The sequence below is a fragment of the Diabrotica virgifera genome, chromosome 2 (assembly GCF_917563875.1).
Source record: "Diabrotica virgifera virgifera chromosome 2, PGI_DIABVI_V3a".
Classification (NCBI taxonomy): Eukaryota; Metazoa; Arthropoda; class Insecta; order Coleoptera; family Chrysomelidae; genus Diabrotica; species Diabrotica virgifera.
In genome coordinates, this window is record NC_065444.1 from 266,005,652 (window position 1) to 266,022,411 (window position 16,760).

A 16,760-nucleotide genomic window follows, 5' to 3' on the forward strand; every position below is an offset into this window, starting at 1 on the left:
TGATTTATTTCGCCGTATGTAATATCACTTTATTTTCAAGAAATATTAAAACTCTAAATATACGTTTATCTCTGCGAAATATATTTCTTAACATTAAATAAATAAATTATTAATAGTAAAATAATAATATTCCTTACTAAGAAATATTATTGCTCAGAAAGAATAGTTTTCTAATGTGTAGAAAATATATTTTCATGACTAATAAAATTAATTAACATCAAGTGTAATTTCTTTCTGATAAATGGGTTTGAAGTTTGCCAGAAAGTGATAGTTCAATCATGTTTAAGATATATTTCTTTGGCTATAGTAGAATTTATTTGAAATATTTTAGAAAATTATATCTTACATACCAAAGATATATTTCTTAGGCAATATGTTAAGTCGATCTTTCTTAAATATTAATAAAGTTTCTTTATGTCAAGAATTTTTTTCTCTCGGTGTATATGATATGATACACATATTAAAAGATTTTGGGCAAATAATTTAACCATTTATGTATGACGTAAATAAATTTCTGATATGGATCGACACTGTGGATATCAGTCTTAAATTATTATGAATGTTACAGTTCAAGTTGATTATCCAGTTGGAGTTGACTATTCCTAGCTCGAGTCAACTCAAACGGCTGGTTTTAGTAAAAGTTGATTATAAATATAAAATGAAGAATTTTATTCAACACTTACTAGTAAAAGTAGACTCCAACTAGAAAAAGTATCCTCTTCCAAATACCTCTTACAAATTTAGTAAGAGTTGATTCACACAAACAACCGATTCTAGAAATTAAATGTTATAGACCAGGGCGCATCTGTAAAAATATTAGTACATTTGGACGTTGAGAGGTGACTCAAATTTTTTTGCAGACATTGCTTAAAAATAACTCAAATAATAATATTTGAGTTATCCTCCCTCTCAAAAAGGTCCGGAACATTGTTTAAATAATCAAAATGTCAAAAAATGAAGGAAAAATTCGATTTTTTTCTTCGTCTTTTGATAATAACTTTAATAGTATTCATTTCCGAGAAAAGTTGTACAAACATAAAAGTTGCGCAATTAAATTTCCTACAATATATAATTGGTTGAAAATTTTAAAAATAGTCACCCTTGTTGCAAAATAGCAATAATTGCGAAAAAAACATACAAAAACAAGTATTCGCGTTTTACGTTTTTCAACCATTTATGCTACACTTAGGACCTTCATGTTTCACCCAGAAAACTTTTATGATACAGTAAAACAATACTGTAAATTTCATTAAGATCGGTTTAATAGATTTTGCAAAATAAATTTTGCAATCCAGCTTTCGCAAAAAAAATTCATTTTTTCAAAATGTTACAGGACTGAAAATAAAGCAGATAGCTACAATAGTTGAATTTTTTTTTGAATATAGAAGTGTACTGTACCTTTCATTTGCAATTTGCAACAATAAAATCGATTAACTACCACGGCATCAGGAATTTTTTTAAATAAACATTAATTATTGGAGCTACGCGCAGGACAGCGGATAGTTTGCTCTGATTGGGCATTCCAATGACCTTTGATAATTATTGATACATTTTAATTTTTATTAAATTTCGATATAAATAAATAAATTTTTTTATTGCAAAATAAAAACACATACTCTATCCTTTGAAATAACACTTTTTTTAGCAAAAACTTTCTTTGTTCATATATTTTAACTTGAGAATAAAAGTTTATTATTTTTAAACATATGCAATTGTTTAAACAATATTTCACAAACAATAATAAAATCAGTTTGATTTTGGTGGAATTAAAATATTAAAATACAACAAAATATAGAGTAAGAAAATAATATATTAAATAAAGATTCGAATAAATTTTGGTGGAAATCAACTTGTGTGAATCGAACACCGCTGTTCTGCGCGTAGCACCAAAAATTATTGTTTATTAAAAAAATTACTGACGCCGTGGTAATTAATCGATTTTAATTTTGCAAATTGCAAATGAAAGGTACAGTACACTTCTATAGGCAAAAAAAAATTCAATTTGCTATCTGCTTTATTTTCAGTCCTGCAACATTTTAAAAAAATGAATTTTTTTTGCGAAAGCTGAATTGCAAAATTTATTTTACAAAATCTATTAAATCGATCTTAATGAAATTTACAGTGTTATTTTACTATATCATAAAGTTTTTCTGGGTAAAATATTAAGGTCTTATGTTTAGCATAACTGGTTGAAAAACGTAAAATGCGAATACTTGTTTTTGTATGGGTTTTTCCGCAATTATTGCTATTTTGCAACAAGGGTGACTATTTTTTAAATTTTCAATCAATTCTATATTATAGTAAATTTAGTTACGCAACTTTTATGTTAGTACAACTTTTCTCAGAAATGAATAGTTTTAAAGTTATAATCAAAAAAACCAATAAAAAAATCCATTTTTTCCTTCATATTTTGACATTCTGATTATTTAAACAATGTTCCGGACCATTTTGAGTGGGAGGATAACTCAAATATTATTATTTGAGTTACTTTCAAGCAATTTCTGCAAAAAATTTGAGTCACCTCTCAACGTCCATCTCAAAACAGATGCGCCCTAGACTATTACTGGATATGTTCAAATCGTAATAAGTAGTTGAAACGGTCAAAACAAAGAGACGCACACTGATCAAAAAAGCACGTGAGATTATACTCGTATAATCTACATTTACTGAATCGATCCAGGAATAGTCAACTCAAACTAGTAAGAGTTGATTCTATTTTTCCCGCGATCTACTTTTACTAACAAGGGTTATGAAGAGTCTACTTCAACTAGTAAAAGTTGAATTAAATCTTTCAAATCAACTCTTAATGTTCGTTTTAGTTGAAGTTGACTCGAACTAGGAATAGTCAACTCTAACTGAGAATCAACTTGAACTGTACCATATACATTGAATATATTCTTTAGCTATACCTCTTGGATTGATTGGTACTATCTTTTTCTAGCACATTGTATCGAGAAACTAAATGGGGATATAGACACGGTAGAGGAGGACGACTTAAGTGTAGGAGTGAAGCAGCGCCCATTAGAAAAAAAAATAGATGGTGTCGTCACTTCACTCAACCCGATGCTCAGTCTATTCATATTTAGGTCTATGGTAAAATCCCCAGCATACGTGACTACTCAAAAGGCCGTTATGAAAACTTAAACTAACACAGTTGGTGATTTTTCTATAGGCGAAAAAACGAACTCATTATCTCAATGAAAAAAGAATCAAAACTATACTTACAAACGCTTGAATTTGTTCACACACCGAACGGAACTGAAGTCCCAAATAAAATTGTTTAATAGTTATTTATGATATAAGTGTTAAAAGTACAATTTTAAGGCACGCATGTGAAGGTTTGTAGAATGAGCGAAGCGAATTTTTCAATTCACATGAGTGTCTTAGAAATGTACTTTTAACACGTATATCGTACAATATTTTTTCTACAGACGTGTTAACAATGCAATAATACAATGAAATGTACATAATGTAATACATAATGTAATACAATAATGAAATGTACAGGGAAGGAAAGGCATATCCTTACTGAACAGCGTACTGTGGGATAAAAATATTTCTAAGGAAAATAAAAAAAGAATATATAACACTATAATAAAAAGCATCACAACATATGGATGGATAACATATGGATGGACACTATAATAAAAAGCATCACGACATATGGATTTTGGCCCCTAAAATACAGAACAGAGAAAATGCTTAGAGCAACAGAAATGGACTTCTGGTGCCGTTCGACGGGAATATCTAGACGCGACAGAATAACAAACGAGAGAGTCCGAGAAATCATGGGGGTGACACATACTATTGTTGACGACATCAGGACGAAACAACTCAGCTGGTACGGACACGTAAGGAGAATGCCGGAGAATAGAATACCAAGAGGAAGGCGCAGACCAGGAAGACCTAGAAGAAGTTGGAGAGAAGGAGTTGATAAAGAAATCAGGGACAGAGAACTCGAGGACGAGCTATGAAATGACAGAACGAGATGGAGATTGGAAATCGGAAGACGTCGAAGAACGTTGTAAATCGATATTATATAATATACAGGGTGTCCCGGAAAATAGTGCGTTCCTTAAAGGTATATGTAGAAGGCACCATGTAGAACAAAAAACTCTTATAACATTTTTTTCTAAAAGCAACCGTTTGACCAAAAAATTAAAATGTATTTTGGTAGGCAAATTTAAATCTGACAACTATGTGCGGTACGCAAATTTAAGCATAGACAGTCCCATGTAAATAAATAGATAGAAGATAGATAGTAAACAGATAGTTTTAAAGAATCCTGTTTAGTGTCAATGCCGAAAATGTTTTCGAATAGTGAGTGTATTACCTATGATGTTATTACCTATGAATGGTGTTTGTGAAAGGTTACTTGAAACATCTATTCGGTATAATAATTATTTTCAAGTAAGTACAACTTAGTTATTTCAGTTCACAAGTAAACAAATTATTGAGACATTATCTGGTGTATTTAAGTTCCACTGTAAACTATTAAAACTATGTAATTCAGTTAAAGTCCTCAGCAATACTCAGCATTCAACCCATTTAAACCTTACTAAATACATAATACTAGTTCAGTTAAAAGATGTGTTTTTAGGTTAAAAGATGTGTAATTCGTTTAAAATTATGCAATAGGTATTTCAATACATTTCAAAAGAAAATAATTTTAGTAAACAAATCGTAAATACATAAGTATTACCTACTATTAGGTTGGATTATTTTAAATACTGTTAATCACAATCACAAACGAGTTCTTATTATGTTATTATTCCGTAGTGCGTACGATGTTGCCAGTTTATTAAAATTTCCAAACATTAAAATACAGGTATACGGAAAACAATGTTAACTTTTTTTTGGAAACGGTTAACTTTAGAAAAAAATGGTATAGGACTTTTTTGTTCCAAATTGTGTATTCTCTCCATACCTTAAAGGAACGCACTATTTTCCGGGACACCCTGTATAAATATAAACTTGGTACATTAATTATAACATCTCTTACGAATCGAACGCAACAAGTTTCATTGAGATGCATAGAACTGCAAAAAAATTGTAGGATAGGATTCTGCCTTTTTATAGCTTCATTGCCTCTCCTAATATTCTATATTATTTTGCGGACAACAGTCTCAAGAGAATTTCCCCAAAACCGAAAAAATGTGAAAACTTCCCACGGTTATTTTCTTTTCTTCAATACGTAGTGACACATTAAGTTCAGAATAAGTTTCTCCCAATTTCTTATCATATATAAGCATTCGATCGTTGTTTCCCGAGGGACAGAAAAACTAAAAAAAAAGAATTTCGTGTCCCAATTTCTGTTTTTTCTCTTAGTGATTAGATAATGCGACTGTTATCGGCCTTGTGAGAAAATAAAGCGAGTAAGAAGTTTTTCCTTTATTTATTCACCATGGGCGGAACAGTTATGCTTAATAGTGTGTGTGTGTGCGAAATATATGGCACGGAATCAAGTCCATCAGCCACCTACTATTTTATTTATGTTGAAAAATATTTTTCCTCTTTGTTTCTTATTTATTAGATATAGGGGTGTATTCTGTAACATTTCCGTTAAATTTAAGAGGCCTCTAAAATTTAACTTTTAACGGTCCTCTAAAACTTTTCGGTTAGATTGTCATTCTGTAAACACATATTATAGAGGACCGCTAAAATAATATTATTTTAGAGGAATCCTCTAAAAGGTTTTGGAACAAATACGGCAACGTCGCACGTTGATCGTTTTGAACTACTTTTAACCTAGAAATTGACCGAAAACTGACTGTTAGAGGCCAAAAACCTTAAGAAGAAGAAGAAAATGACAGTTTCCTAGAAAATAATATTTATTATAATATTTAATTATTTTTTAGTAAAACTCATATTTTCCAATTAAACATTTTTATTTATAAAGTTATACATTAAAATATTGCTGAAAAAATGCATATCTTATTTTTTCTTCTCCCCTTCGACACTAATTTTGGTCAAATGGTCTATTTTCAATAACATTAAGGTCATCTTATTAATCTGCATCTGGTTATAAACCTTCTGAAACTTTACCTTTGTAATCATTTGGTACGTTTTGTAATGTTCCACAATAACTTTAAATAATTTTACCTGCATTAATAGGATTTAATTGCTTTGACAAACATCTTTGACTTCCAACACTTTTTCAATAACATTTCTAGGTACCTTACTAGTAGGTAGGTAATACCTACTTGCTTTGAAATGGTGATTGTAGTTATTTACTTGCAGGTCAATTATTTACTTTGTGTTTATGTTGTAATCTGAAATCAGCTCTACAAAAAGAAACAAACATTTGAATTTTGTTACTTATAGGTGTAGTGTGTCAATTGTAAAGTAAAAATGAGACTTACCTTTCATTATTATTTATTAAGTACTTCTTCACCAAATACATTATAAAAAGCCATTTTCCATTTTTAAATATTTATCCTCAGTATAAATACAAGAATAACAAACTACTATTCATACAAACATAACCCAACAAAAATAATCAAACCACATTTAACGGACTGCTAAAAATTTAGCGGGTACGTTTTGACATCCTCTAAAATATTTTTATTTAGAGGGAGTTTTAACGGTTTAGGTTATGATTTTAACGGATGTATGATTTACAGAATACCAAAATATTTTTAGCAGGCGCTAAAATTTTAGAGGCCACTAAAATTTAACGGAAGTGTTACAGAATACACCCCATATGCTATTGAATCTATACTAATTTAGATTTCTACTTTTACATCTTTAATAAAATTTATTAGACTCAACGAAAGAAAATATTTCATTTCAATAATTCTTATTCTTCTTCTTCTTCTCTTTGTGTAGACGACATAACGCTGTCTGTTTTTCAATATGCCTCAAGTAAGCTGCCGATCCATCGTTTTCGAGGTCTTAGTGTTACCTAGTTCTTTATATCCTCCATATTGCATCTCAGTCGTATATCTGAACTTCTAGCTCTCTCCCGTACCTTTGATTTTACTAAGGGGTTTCATCTTCATCTCTGCTTTTTCTAGCATTGTTTTTGTTCTCTCTGTATAGGGTCGTGTTTCTGCCGCGTATGCCATAACTAGTCTGATGACTGTTTTTTTTTTAATTCTTCCTTTCATCTCTTTTCCGATATTTTTATTTCTCCTCGTTGTTTCATTCCGGCAACCTTCGGCAATGTTTGTCCTATTCACTTGATCTTCCACTTCTGTTTCGAGCTTTCCGTAGCTGCATAGTGTGATGCCTAGATATTTAAACTCTATCACTACACCAGGGAAATAAGGCAAAAATATACCATGTTCGGGACACTTGAGCAGCCAGGTTGCAAATGGGTTTTTTGGGTACTATATACCTAATCCATTTAAAATACAAAAATGCCCGTCACAGTTTGGACGAGAAATTTAGTTATTAACAAATAAGGGTCAAAAATGAGAGTTTTCTCGTTTAAATCGCTACAGGTAAAATTAGGGTAATTAAATGTCTTATTTCTAATATTTTTCTTTTAGTAGATGAGCCAAGGTTTAAAATAGCGCTTTTTGAATTTTGGTCCGATTATTTTTTGCTTCGGATATTACAAAATAAAACTAAAAGTTCGACAATAAAAATATTACTTGTAACTTTTAATTATTACTCTAACTTTTGAGAAAATGAATTTAGAACTTTAATATTGCACGAAAAGTTGAGTCAAACAGTCCATACAATTCAAAAAAAATTTTAAGACGATGCGTCTATTAGTTTAAATTTTATTCAATTTATTTTTCCCAAAGAGCTTTTTTTCGCAATGTTATTGTTCAGAAAATAATAATGATACAGAAATTCTGTGAAAACAACATCAAAGAAGAATAGTCATGTTTTCAACGCATTTAAAAAAATCATGAAAAAGTCATTTTTATCACTCAGAAAACATTTTACTAAAATAAAGTCATTTTTGGCTTATAAACAATTTGAATAACTTTGTTAATATTGACTTTAGGCTAAAACTACAATGGAATTTGGAAAACTGGTATTTTTATACGAATTTTCAAAGAAAAACTTTTTACCTAGGTTAATTACGGTCAAAGTTAGCCACTTTTTTTATTTAATTGACGGCTACTTTATTTATAACAATTAAGCAACCTAACTAGAGCCATTTTGAAGTTGAAGATATATATGTTATGTGTAAAAGTTTGAGTAAACTTTGAACCTCAACAGAGTGGTTAATAAAGCTTTAAAAATGGCGTCCGAACGGAATTAATTCGTGGTCGGTGGAGGGGAATTACTAAAATACGTGCACTAAAAAAATGAAACTGATTCTGCAAACATATGCTGGGATTAATATCGCTGGAACTTGTTGATGGATTTTGATCATAATTTTTTTAATTTGTATGTACTCGTAGTCTTATAGAGTACGTTATGTACACACAACCCCACCTAACATTATAAAATGTTAGGGGGAACTCCCCTTATCACTCAGGGATATGAAAAATAGATTACGACCGATTCTAAGACTACCGAATATACATATAAAATTTCATAAAAATCGGTCAAGCGGTCTCGGAGGAGTATGAAAACTAACACTGTGACAGGAGAATTTTTATAGATGTAAATATATAGATGCCTATTAACAAATAGTAGTTGGTGATAGAAGAGTGAAAATTAAGGGTTGTATGTATTTTTTAATTCTAAATCATATAAAATTAAGATAGATAATTTTGTCCAAAAAAACAAAAAAAAATGTCAGGGGGCAACCCCCTTATAACTTATGGGTATAAAAAATATATTAAAACCTCTTCAACGTCATACAGGATAAACGTGTAAAATTTTATAAAAATCGGCCAAGCCGTTTCGGAGTAGTATGGTAACTAACACTGTTACAGGAGAATTTGATGTATATAGAAGTAACTGCGAATTAAATAATAAAAGTGGCTGACTTTGAACCTAATTAACCTAGACAAAATTTTTTTCTGAAAATTCGTATAAAAATACCAGCTTTTGAAATCCTAAAGTAGATTTACTCTATAGTCAATATTAACAAAGTTATTCAAATTGTTTAGAAGCCAAAAATGACTCTATTTTACTAAACTTTTTTCGTAGTTACAAAAACGACTTTTTAATGATTTTTTTCAATACTTTTAAAATATAACTATTATTCTTGCATGTGTTTTCCACAGAATTGCTATGTCGTTATTATTTTCTGAACAATAACATTGCGAAAAAAAGCTCTTTACAATAAACAAATTGAATAAAATTTAAACTAATTGATAAATCGTCTTAAAATTTTTTGTGCATTATACAAAATGTTTGACTCAACTTTTCGTGCAATATGAAAGTCTTAAGGATATTTTCGCAAAAGTTATAGCACATTTTTTATTTTTCAAATTTTAGTGTTATTTTGCACTTTCCGAAACAAAAAAGGATCGGACCAAAATTAAAAAAGTGCCATTTTAAACCTTGGCTCATCCACAGAAAGAAGAATATTATAAATAAGATATTTAATTACCCTATTTTTACCTGTAGCGATTTAAACGAAAAAAACTGCCATTTTTGACCCTTATTTGGTAATAACTAAGTTTCTCGTCCGAACTGTGACGGACATTTTTGTATTTATAATGTATCAGGTATACAGAGTCGGTATTTTCTTATCGATGGTATGCGCATTTAATAAGAGCAACAAAGAGACATGCATTTATTATACATTTAAAACGGGTTAGAAGATATTGGGCGGCCGAAGTAGGAAGGGTCACCAAAAAATTTAGAGTTGTAGGTATGGCTTTGTCAGACAGCGTTGCCGAATTTGGAAATTATCAAAAGAAAATATTAAAGTAGAAAAAATAATATAGTTAACTTTTTGTAAACAGATATAATAAACAAATTATTTAAAAATAACAAAATATTGTTTTCACCCATTTTAAAAAAAATGTGAAAACGTTGAATTATAATTCAACGTTTATTTTTTTACTTATATTTTTCTTTTAAATAATTTGTTTAGTAGATGTACTTATTTGTTCACAAAAAATAATATAGGTATCTACAGTAATGAGTGCGCTATTAAGAACCGGCAAAATAACGCAAAAGATGGAAAGCATAATACGTTGTGGAATATAAAAAGAGATGAAACTAATAGAGATGTAAAATTATCGATAGGAACCTATAAATTTACATAGCATTATATATTTTCGCACCTTTAGACATATCTGAGGAGTATAACAAATCTAACTGTGTCAGCAGAATTTTATAAAATTCTAAATGTTTTCTGTCACAGACGTCTAAAGGAGGGAAACTATGTAGGTACCTGATGTAATGTAAACTTATAGGTTCCTATCGATAATTACACATCTACTAGTTTCATCTCTTTTTATTTCACAACGTATTAAGTTTTCCATCTTTTGCGTTATTTTGCCGGTTATTAGCGCGCTCATCACTGTATTATTTTTTTTCTACTTTGTTGGATAATTACGCATGTCTGTCTCTCTCAGAGACTTTGTAAACACAACTTTTCCGTCATTAGATAAGACAGGACAAATGAGCTGTCGAATGAAAGCTCATTACCCAACGATCTTATTAAGGTGAGAATTTTGACCCTGCACTTCCAGTTTTAGAGTTGAAACTTGAAGTACTATTTTAAAGTCGCCCAATAAATATTATAAACGACTTATTATTGGACGCGCTTTAGCAAGACGAAAACCATTATATTTTTCCGGCTTTGTGCAAGTCTGTCTGTCCGTCTGTCTATCGAATATAACTTCTACGTTATTAAAACACTCAACTCCGGTAGCGAGATAATATAGCAGGAGACCTGAAAGCTACAAGCGTGGAGAACTGGACAGATATTGTCTAAGACAGAGAAGAGTGAAGGCATGCTGTCGAGTGGGCTAAAACCCACGAAGGGTTGTAACGCCACGTAGTAAGTATGAGGTGTCGAATTAAGGATGGTATTAAAGCTGAGAAATTGGACTTCACACTTCCGGTTGCAGAGTTGAAACTGGAAGTAGTGTTTTAAAGCCGCCGAAATAGTACAAGCGACATATTATTCGATGCGCTTTAGCAATACGAAGACAAGGTATCAAATTAGATCGTATAACCCAAAGATGGTATCAGTTGCAACCGGAAGTACTGTTTTAAAATCACCGAAATACTACAATACATTTGTTTTCGTCTTGCTAAAGCGTGTTAAATAATACATTGCTTGTATTAATTCGGCGTCATTAAAACCGTACTCCCGGTTGTAACTCTATAAACGGAAGTCCGAGGTCAAATTTCTTACTTCTAATGCCATCTTTGGGTTATAAGCTCTCATTCGACACATCATTTGTCATTCTATTTTTTTGTCGGACGGATCGACTTGAATAATACCGGAAGCATCTTGCTACGGCGCGTCGAATAATATGTCGCTTGTACTATTTCGGCGACTTTAAAATAGTACTTCCAATTTTAACGCTCAAACCGGAAGTGAGATCAAGTTTCTCACTTTAATAACAACCTTGGGTTAAGAGCTTTCACTCTTACACCTCATTTGTCCTTCTGTCTGATCTTATGACGGAAAAGTTGTGTTTACAAAGTCTCTGGGACAGAAAAACTTGCATAATTAAAGTAGAAAACATATTATATTAATTTTTGTTAACAAATAGTGTAGGTACTAACCAAATTATTTGAAAGAAAAAACTAATAAAAAAATAAACGTTGAAATATAATTCAACGTTATCACATTTTTTAAAATTGACGAAAAAAATATTTTTTTACTTAAGTTTTTTTCTTTTAAATAATGTGTTTATTATATCTGTTTACAAAAAGTTAAATTATATTATTTTTTCTATTTTAATATTTTCTTTTGATAATTTCCAACTTTGGCAACACTGTCTGATAAAGCCATTACCTACGACCCGAAATTTTTTGGTAACCATTCCTAGTTCCGCCACGTTCGGCCGGCCCACATCTTCTAACCCGTTTTAAATGTATAATAAATACGTGTCTCTTTGTTGCTCTTATTAAAGGCGCATACCATCGATAAGAAAATACCGACTCTGTATAGTACCCAAAAAATCCATTTGCAACCTGGCTGCTCAAGTGTCCCGACAACAACCTTATATCTCTGGACTACACTTGCTTTATTATCCGACCCTCTAGTTCTAATTTACATCTTACTAGATTTGCTGCTATAATCATGCATTTTGTCATTTTTGGGAAAATTAACATGTTAAATTTTCTGGAGATTATATTAAATTGGTGCAGCATACGTTAAAAATCATCTTCAGTGAAATGTAAACCAATACCAACTTGAATTTTTTTATATAGGACAGGATCCATACTGTAAGCACTGCCCTATAATCCCATGAATTGTTGTCCGTATCTCGCCACTAGGAGGCACGTACTTGAGATACGAGGATGGTATCGGTAATAATCCAAACTAAAAAATATACTAGAAATATAATATGTAGATGTGTACTAGGTCTACATAATCTTCAATAAAGAATACGATTGTGTATTTACTAAAAGATTTATCACAAATTATACCACACATTCTGGGGTCAAAAATAGTTTGATTGAACCTAAATTACCTTAGTACAAATGTGCTCATAAAAAAAGTTATAGCCCTTTGAAATTACAAAATGAAAATCGATTTTTTTCAATATATCGAAAACTATTAGAGATTTTTTATTGAAAATGAACACGTGGCATTCTTATGCCAGGAACATCTTAAAACAAAATTATAACGAAATTTGTCCACCCCATAAAAATTTTATGGGGGTTTTGTTCCCTTAAACCCCCCCCCCAAACTTTTGTGTACGTTCCAATTAATTCATTATTGTGGTACAATTAGTTAAACACAACGTTTTTTACAACTTTTTTGCCTTCTACTATTTTTTAGATAAGCCAGTTTTTATCGAGATGTGGCTTCTTTTTTAATCTGTTTACATAAAAATTTTATGGGGGTTTTGTTGGTTTAAACCCCAAATGTTTGTGCACGTTCCAACCGAATTGCATGAAAATTTGGATTTAGGTTCTACTTACCCTCCACTTTAAAGTTGAAATTGTGCCGTTGGTTGCTTTTACTTGGGGGGTGACAGTCACCCCTTCTCGGGGGTGAAAAAACGTACCTCCAAAATAAGACCGTAAATGGATAAATTGACTGATTCTAAGCAACTTTTGTTCTATAGAGTTTTTTACGTAAGTCAATACGTTTCGAGTTATTTGCCATTGAAAATGTTGATTTTTCGACAAAAAAATCTACGTTTTCAGGCGGTTTTTCGCAAATAACTCAAAAAGTAAATATTTTATCGAAAAAAATATTTTAGCAAAAGTGTAGCTTATAAAAACCCAAAAAAATGGTGTATCAGTAAAGTCTCTCAATCAAATAAAAACAAAGTTGTAGCTCATGAAAATACGTTCTTATTCGTCTAATTCCAAATCGAATATTTCAAGGTGAAATCACCGAAAAATTAAGCACTTTTCAGAAAAAACCTATTTAAACTTTTTTAAAGTATTTATAAAAAGCTTCGTTTTAATTGGTAACAAAAGTTTTAGCATTAAAAATAAGTGAGTTACGCTCAAAATAAAGTTGGCCCTCTTTTTTTTTGTAAAAAATCATGAAAATCTCGCCGTGTTTAGCTCCCCAATTAAAATTAATCGCTACCGCTTTACAAACAATCTAATTACCTATCTATTTTTTATATGATCTGTCAGTCTCACCGGTTTAAAGTGTTTATTTTTTAAGGGTTATAATTGAGAAAGCTTGAATAGATCACTAATCACGAGTGTATGCAAATTTTGAACAGCCATATCTTAACCAATTTTTGTCTTACATAGAAACAAAATGAAACTAGCATATTTAAAATAGCAAAACCTACATTTTTTATTGTTTAAGATTTTTCTTATCACTAATACTTTTTAAGTTATTTTGAAAAAATGAAATTTTTCAAAAAATTTTAGAAAATTTTTTTTTACTATAAAACCAAATGTTTTCAAAATTAAACACTTCAAACCAATCAAACTTAAGATCATATAAAATATACACATACAGTTAAAATAGATGGTAAAGTCAAACGATTAATTTCATTTAGGATGCTAAATAGAGGGAGGTTTTCACGATCTTTTTTTACCAAAAAAAAAGGACCAACTTTTCAGTGTAACTCGCTTATTTTTGATGCTGTAAACTTTTGTAAAAAACACATAATAAGACTTTCTCGATACTTTAAAAATGTTAATAAGGTATTCCCGAAAAACACTTCTTTCTTCGGTGATCTCGCGTTGAATTATTCGATTTGGAATTAGACGAATAAAAACGTATTTTTCATGAGCTACAACTTTGCTTCTGCTCAATTTGTAGACTTTACTGGTACACCATTTTTTTCGTTTCTTTATAGGCTGCACTTTTGCTAAAAATATTTACTTCGATAAAATATCTACTTTTTGAGTTATTTGGGAAAAACAGTCTAAAAACGTAGTTTTTTGGTCGAAAAATCATTATTTTAAATCGCGAGTAACAGTAACTCGAAAAGTATTGACTTACGTAAAAAACTTTATAGAACAAAAGGTGCTTAAAATAAGTCAATTTATCCATTTCCGGCCTTATTTTAAACACGCGTTTTTCACCCCCGAGAAGGGGTAAATGTCACCCCCCAAGTAAAAGCAACCAACGGCACAAATTCAACTTTGAAGTGGAGGGCAAGTAGAACCTAAATCCAAATTTTCATGCAATTCGAAGTTGCCCCTGGAAATTACACTCCAAAACGGTCATTTATTGGGCTATTTGTCTCGAAAACGGTTGAGTTTCGTGAGATGAATAATGTAGTATACCATTTTTAAGTAGAAATATTAAGAGAATAAAAGTTTTGATTCAAAATGTATGTAGAGTGGGTAATAAAAAATGGAACGTATTAAACAAGCGTTGAAAGGCTTATGTGGCGCCCTCTGGGTAATACATCATTTTTGGTAGCAAATTTAGATTTCTGGTCTCAAAAAACCCCCGCTTACCAAATTTCGTGTTATTATCTCATGCATGTTAGGAAATATTCAAGAATAAATAATGAAATAGAAGTTTAACTTTGACAACCTGTATTTCGGTTATTATCAACTTTCATACTAAGGTAAGTTAGCTTAAATCAACCTATTTTAAACTCGGGAATCTAAGGTTAAGCTATGGCCCATTACTTACCAAACACCCTGTATATGCAAATACTACAACAGCAATAAACCTCCACACCCAAACTCAAAAAATAAAACTAAAAAGGGGAGTTAGACAAGGAGAAAATATGTCACCAAAACTATTTAATGCCGTAATGCAATATGAATTCCAGATGTTAGAATGGGAAAACAGAGGTTTGGCTGTCGATGGCGAAAGGCTGAACCACCTGCGATTTGCAGATGCCATAGTTCTAATAACCGATGACTTAAAGGAAGCCCACGGAATGCTGCAAGAACTTCAACGAGTTTCCCAAGAAGTAGGGTTGGAAATAAACTTCGGGAAAACTAAAATGATGATCAATTTAGTAACTCGCGGACCATTGAAACTAGAAAACTGGCATATCGAAACAGTTGACAAATACATCTATCTTGGCCACGAAATACAGATAGGTAGAGACAACCAAACTTGCGAATCATCTAGAAGAATAGCTTTTGGATGGGCAGCGTATGGCAAACTAAGAGACGTGTTCAAGGAAAACATCCCAATAAATCTAAAAAGAAAAGCATTTAACCAGTGCGTACTTCCGGCGGCCAAGGGCAGACAAGCGAAATCGTGGAAGACCACCTACCAGATGGACGGACGACACTAAAAAGATAGCGACAAACTGGATTGAAGCTGCACAGGACAGAGAAGAGTGGAGACATCTTGAGGAAGCCTATGTCCGACCATGGATAAATTTGGCTGTGTGATGATGATGATGATGATAACTAAGATTAAGACAGTCTTGCAGATAATTAAGAATCATGTGGAAACATATTTTAGAAGTGTTCTTTTTTCATATTTGTCATAAATGAAAACTGACAACCAATTTCCTAAAAAATTGTCTGATTTATAAATTTAAAAAATATGGATAGCAAATATGCACTTGACAAAAAGCTCAAATAAATGATCCCTGCCCTACTTTCCCTGCTCATTCTTGTACGTCTATGGACTCACGCTCTGATAAGTTTTATTACTTGGCAAGTTTGTTTGTATTTTTCTCCTTCATGGAATTGTTAATTTGCATGCTATGTTTCAATGTTGATATACCTTAGCTCCTTATTATTTTATGGAAATCTACAAAGATTACTTTTCCGTTTACTAGAAAACCTCTATAAGGGAAGTTAGGAGTTAGGGCATTGTTAGACGACTCTGCGACGAGTGTGAGTTTGTTGAGTGGGAGTTTTATTGATATATTCCAATCGCATGAGTATCAGGTTTTAGGTTATGATAAACTGAAATGTTCCTATGCATGGGGCTTTTAAACTTACCACAATCAATTGTGCAGAAGGACCAATTACATTAAAAACATATTAATTCGTGGTGTAGCTAGTTTATTATAGAAGTCAAAGAGAAATTAAAAAAGTGAAAGACATACATAACAGATATGTTTGAGGATAATAGACAAGAACCGGAAGAAATCGACAGCGAAACGGGACCAGAGATCATAATGGAGGAAATCGAACAAGCAATACGAAACGCAAAAATCGGAAAAACTGTAGGTCCAGACGAAATACCTGCGGAATTACTGAAATGTCTAGACGATGAAACTCTACCGCTACTGCTAGATCTATTTAATGAAGTATATAAAACCGGAAAAATCCCTCAGGAATGGTTGGTTGGTGTCCACCTT

The 16,760-nt window shown here is 31.4% G+C and overlaps 1 long non-coding RNA gene across 1 annotated transcript; it reads right to left on the minus strand.

Annotated features, from left to right (window-relative positions):
- Positions 1-5,869: 5,869 nt before the first annotated feature.
- LOC126879868 (uncharacterized) lies at positions 5,870-6,438 on the minus strand. The gene is made up of 2 exons (XR_007696320.1): positions 6,363-6,438; positions 5,870-6,284 (listed from the first exon to the last, which is right to left on the minus strand). It is a non-coding gene; the product is annotated as an uncharacterized LOC126879868 (long non-coding RNA).
- Positions 6,439-16,760: the final 10,322 nt, after the last annotated feature.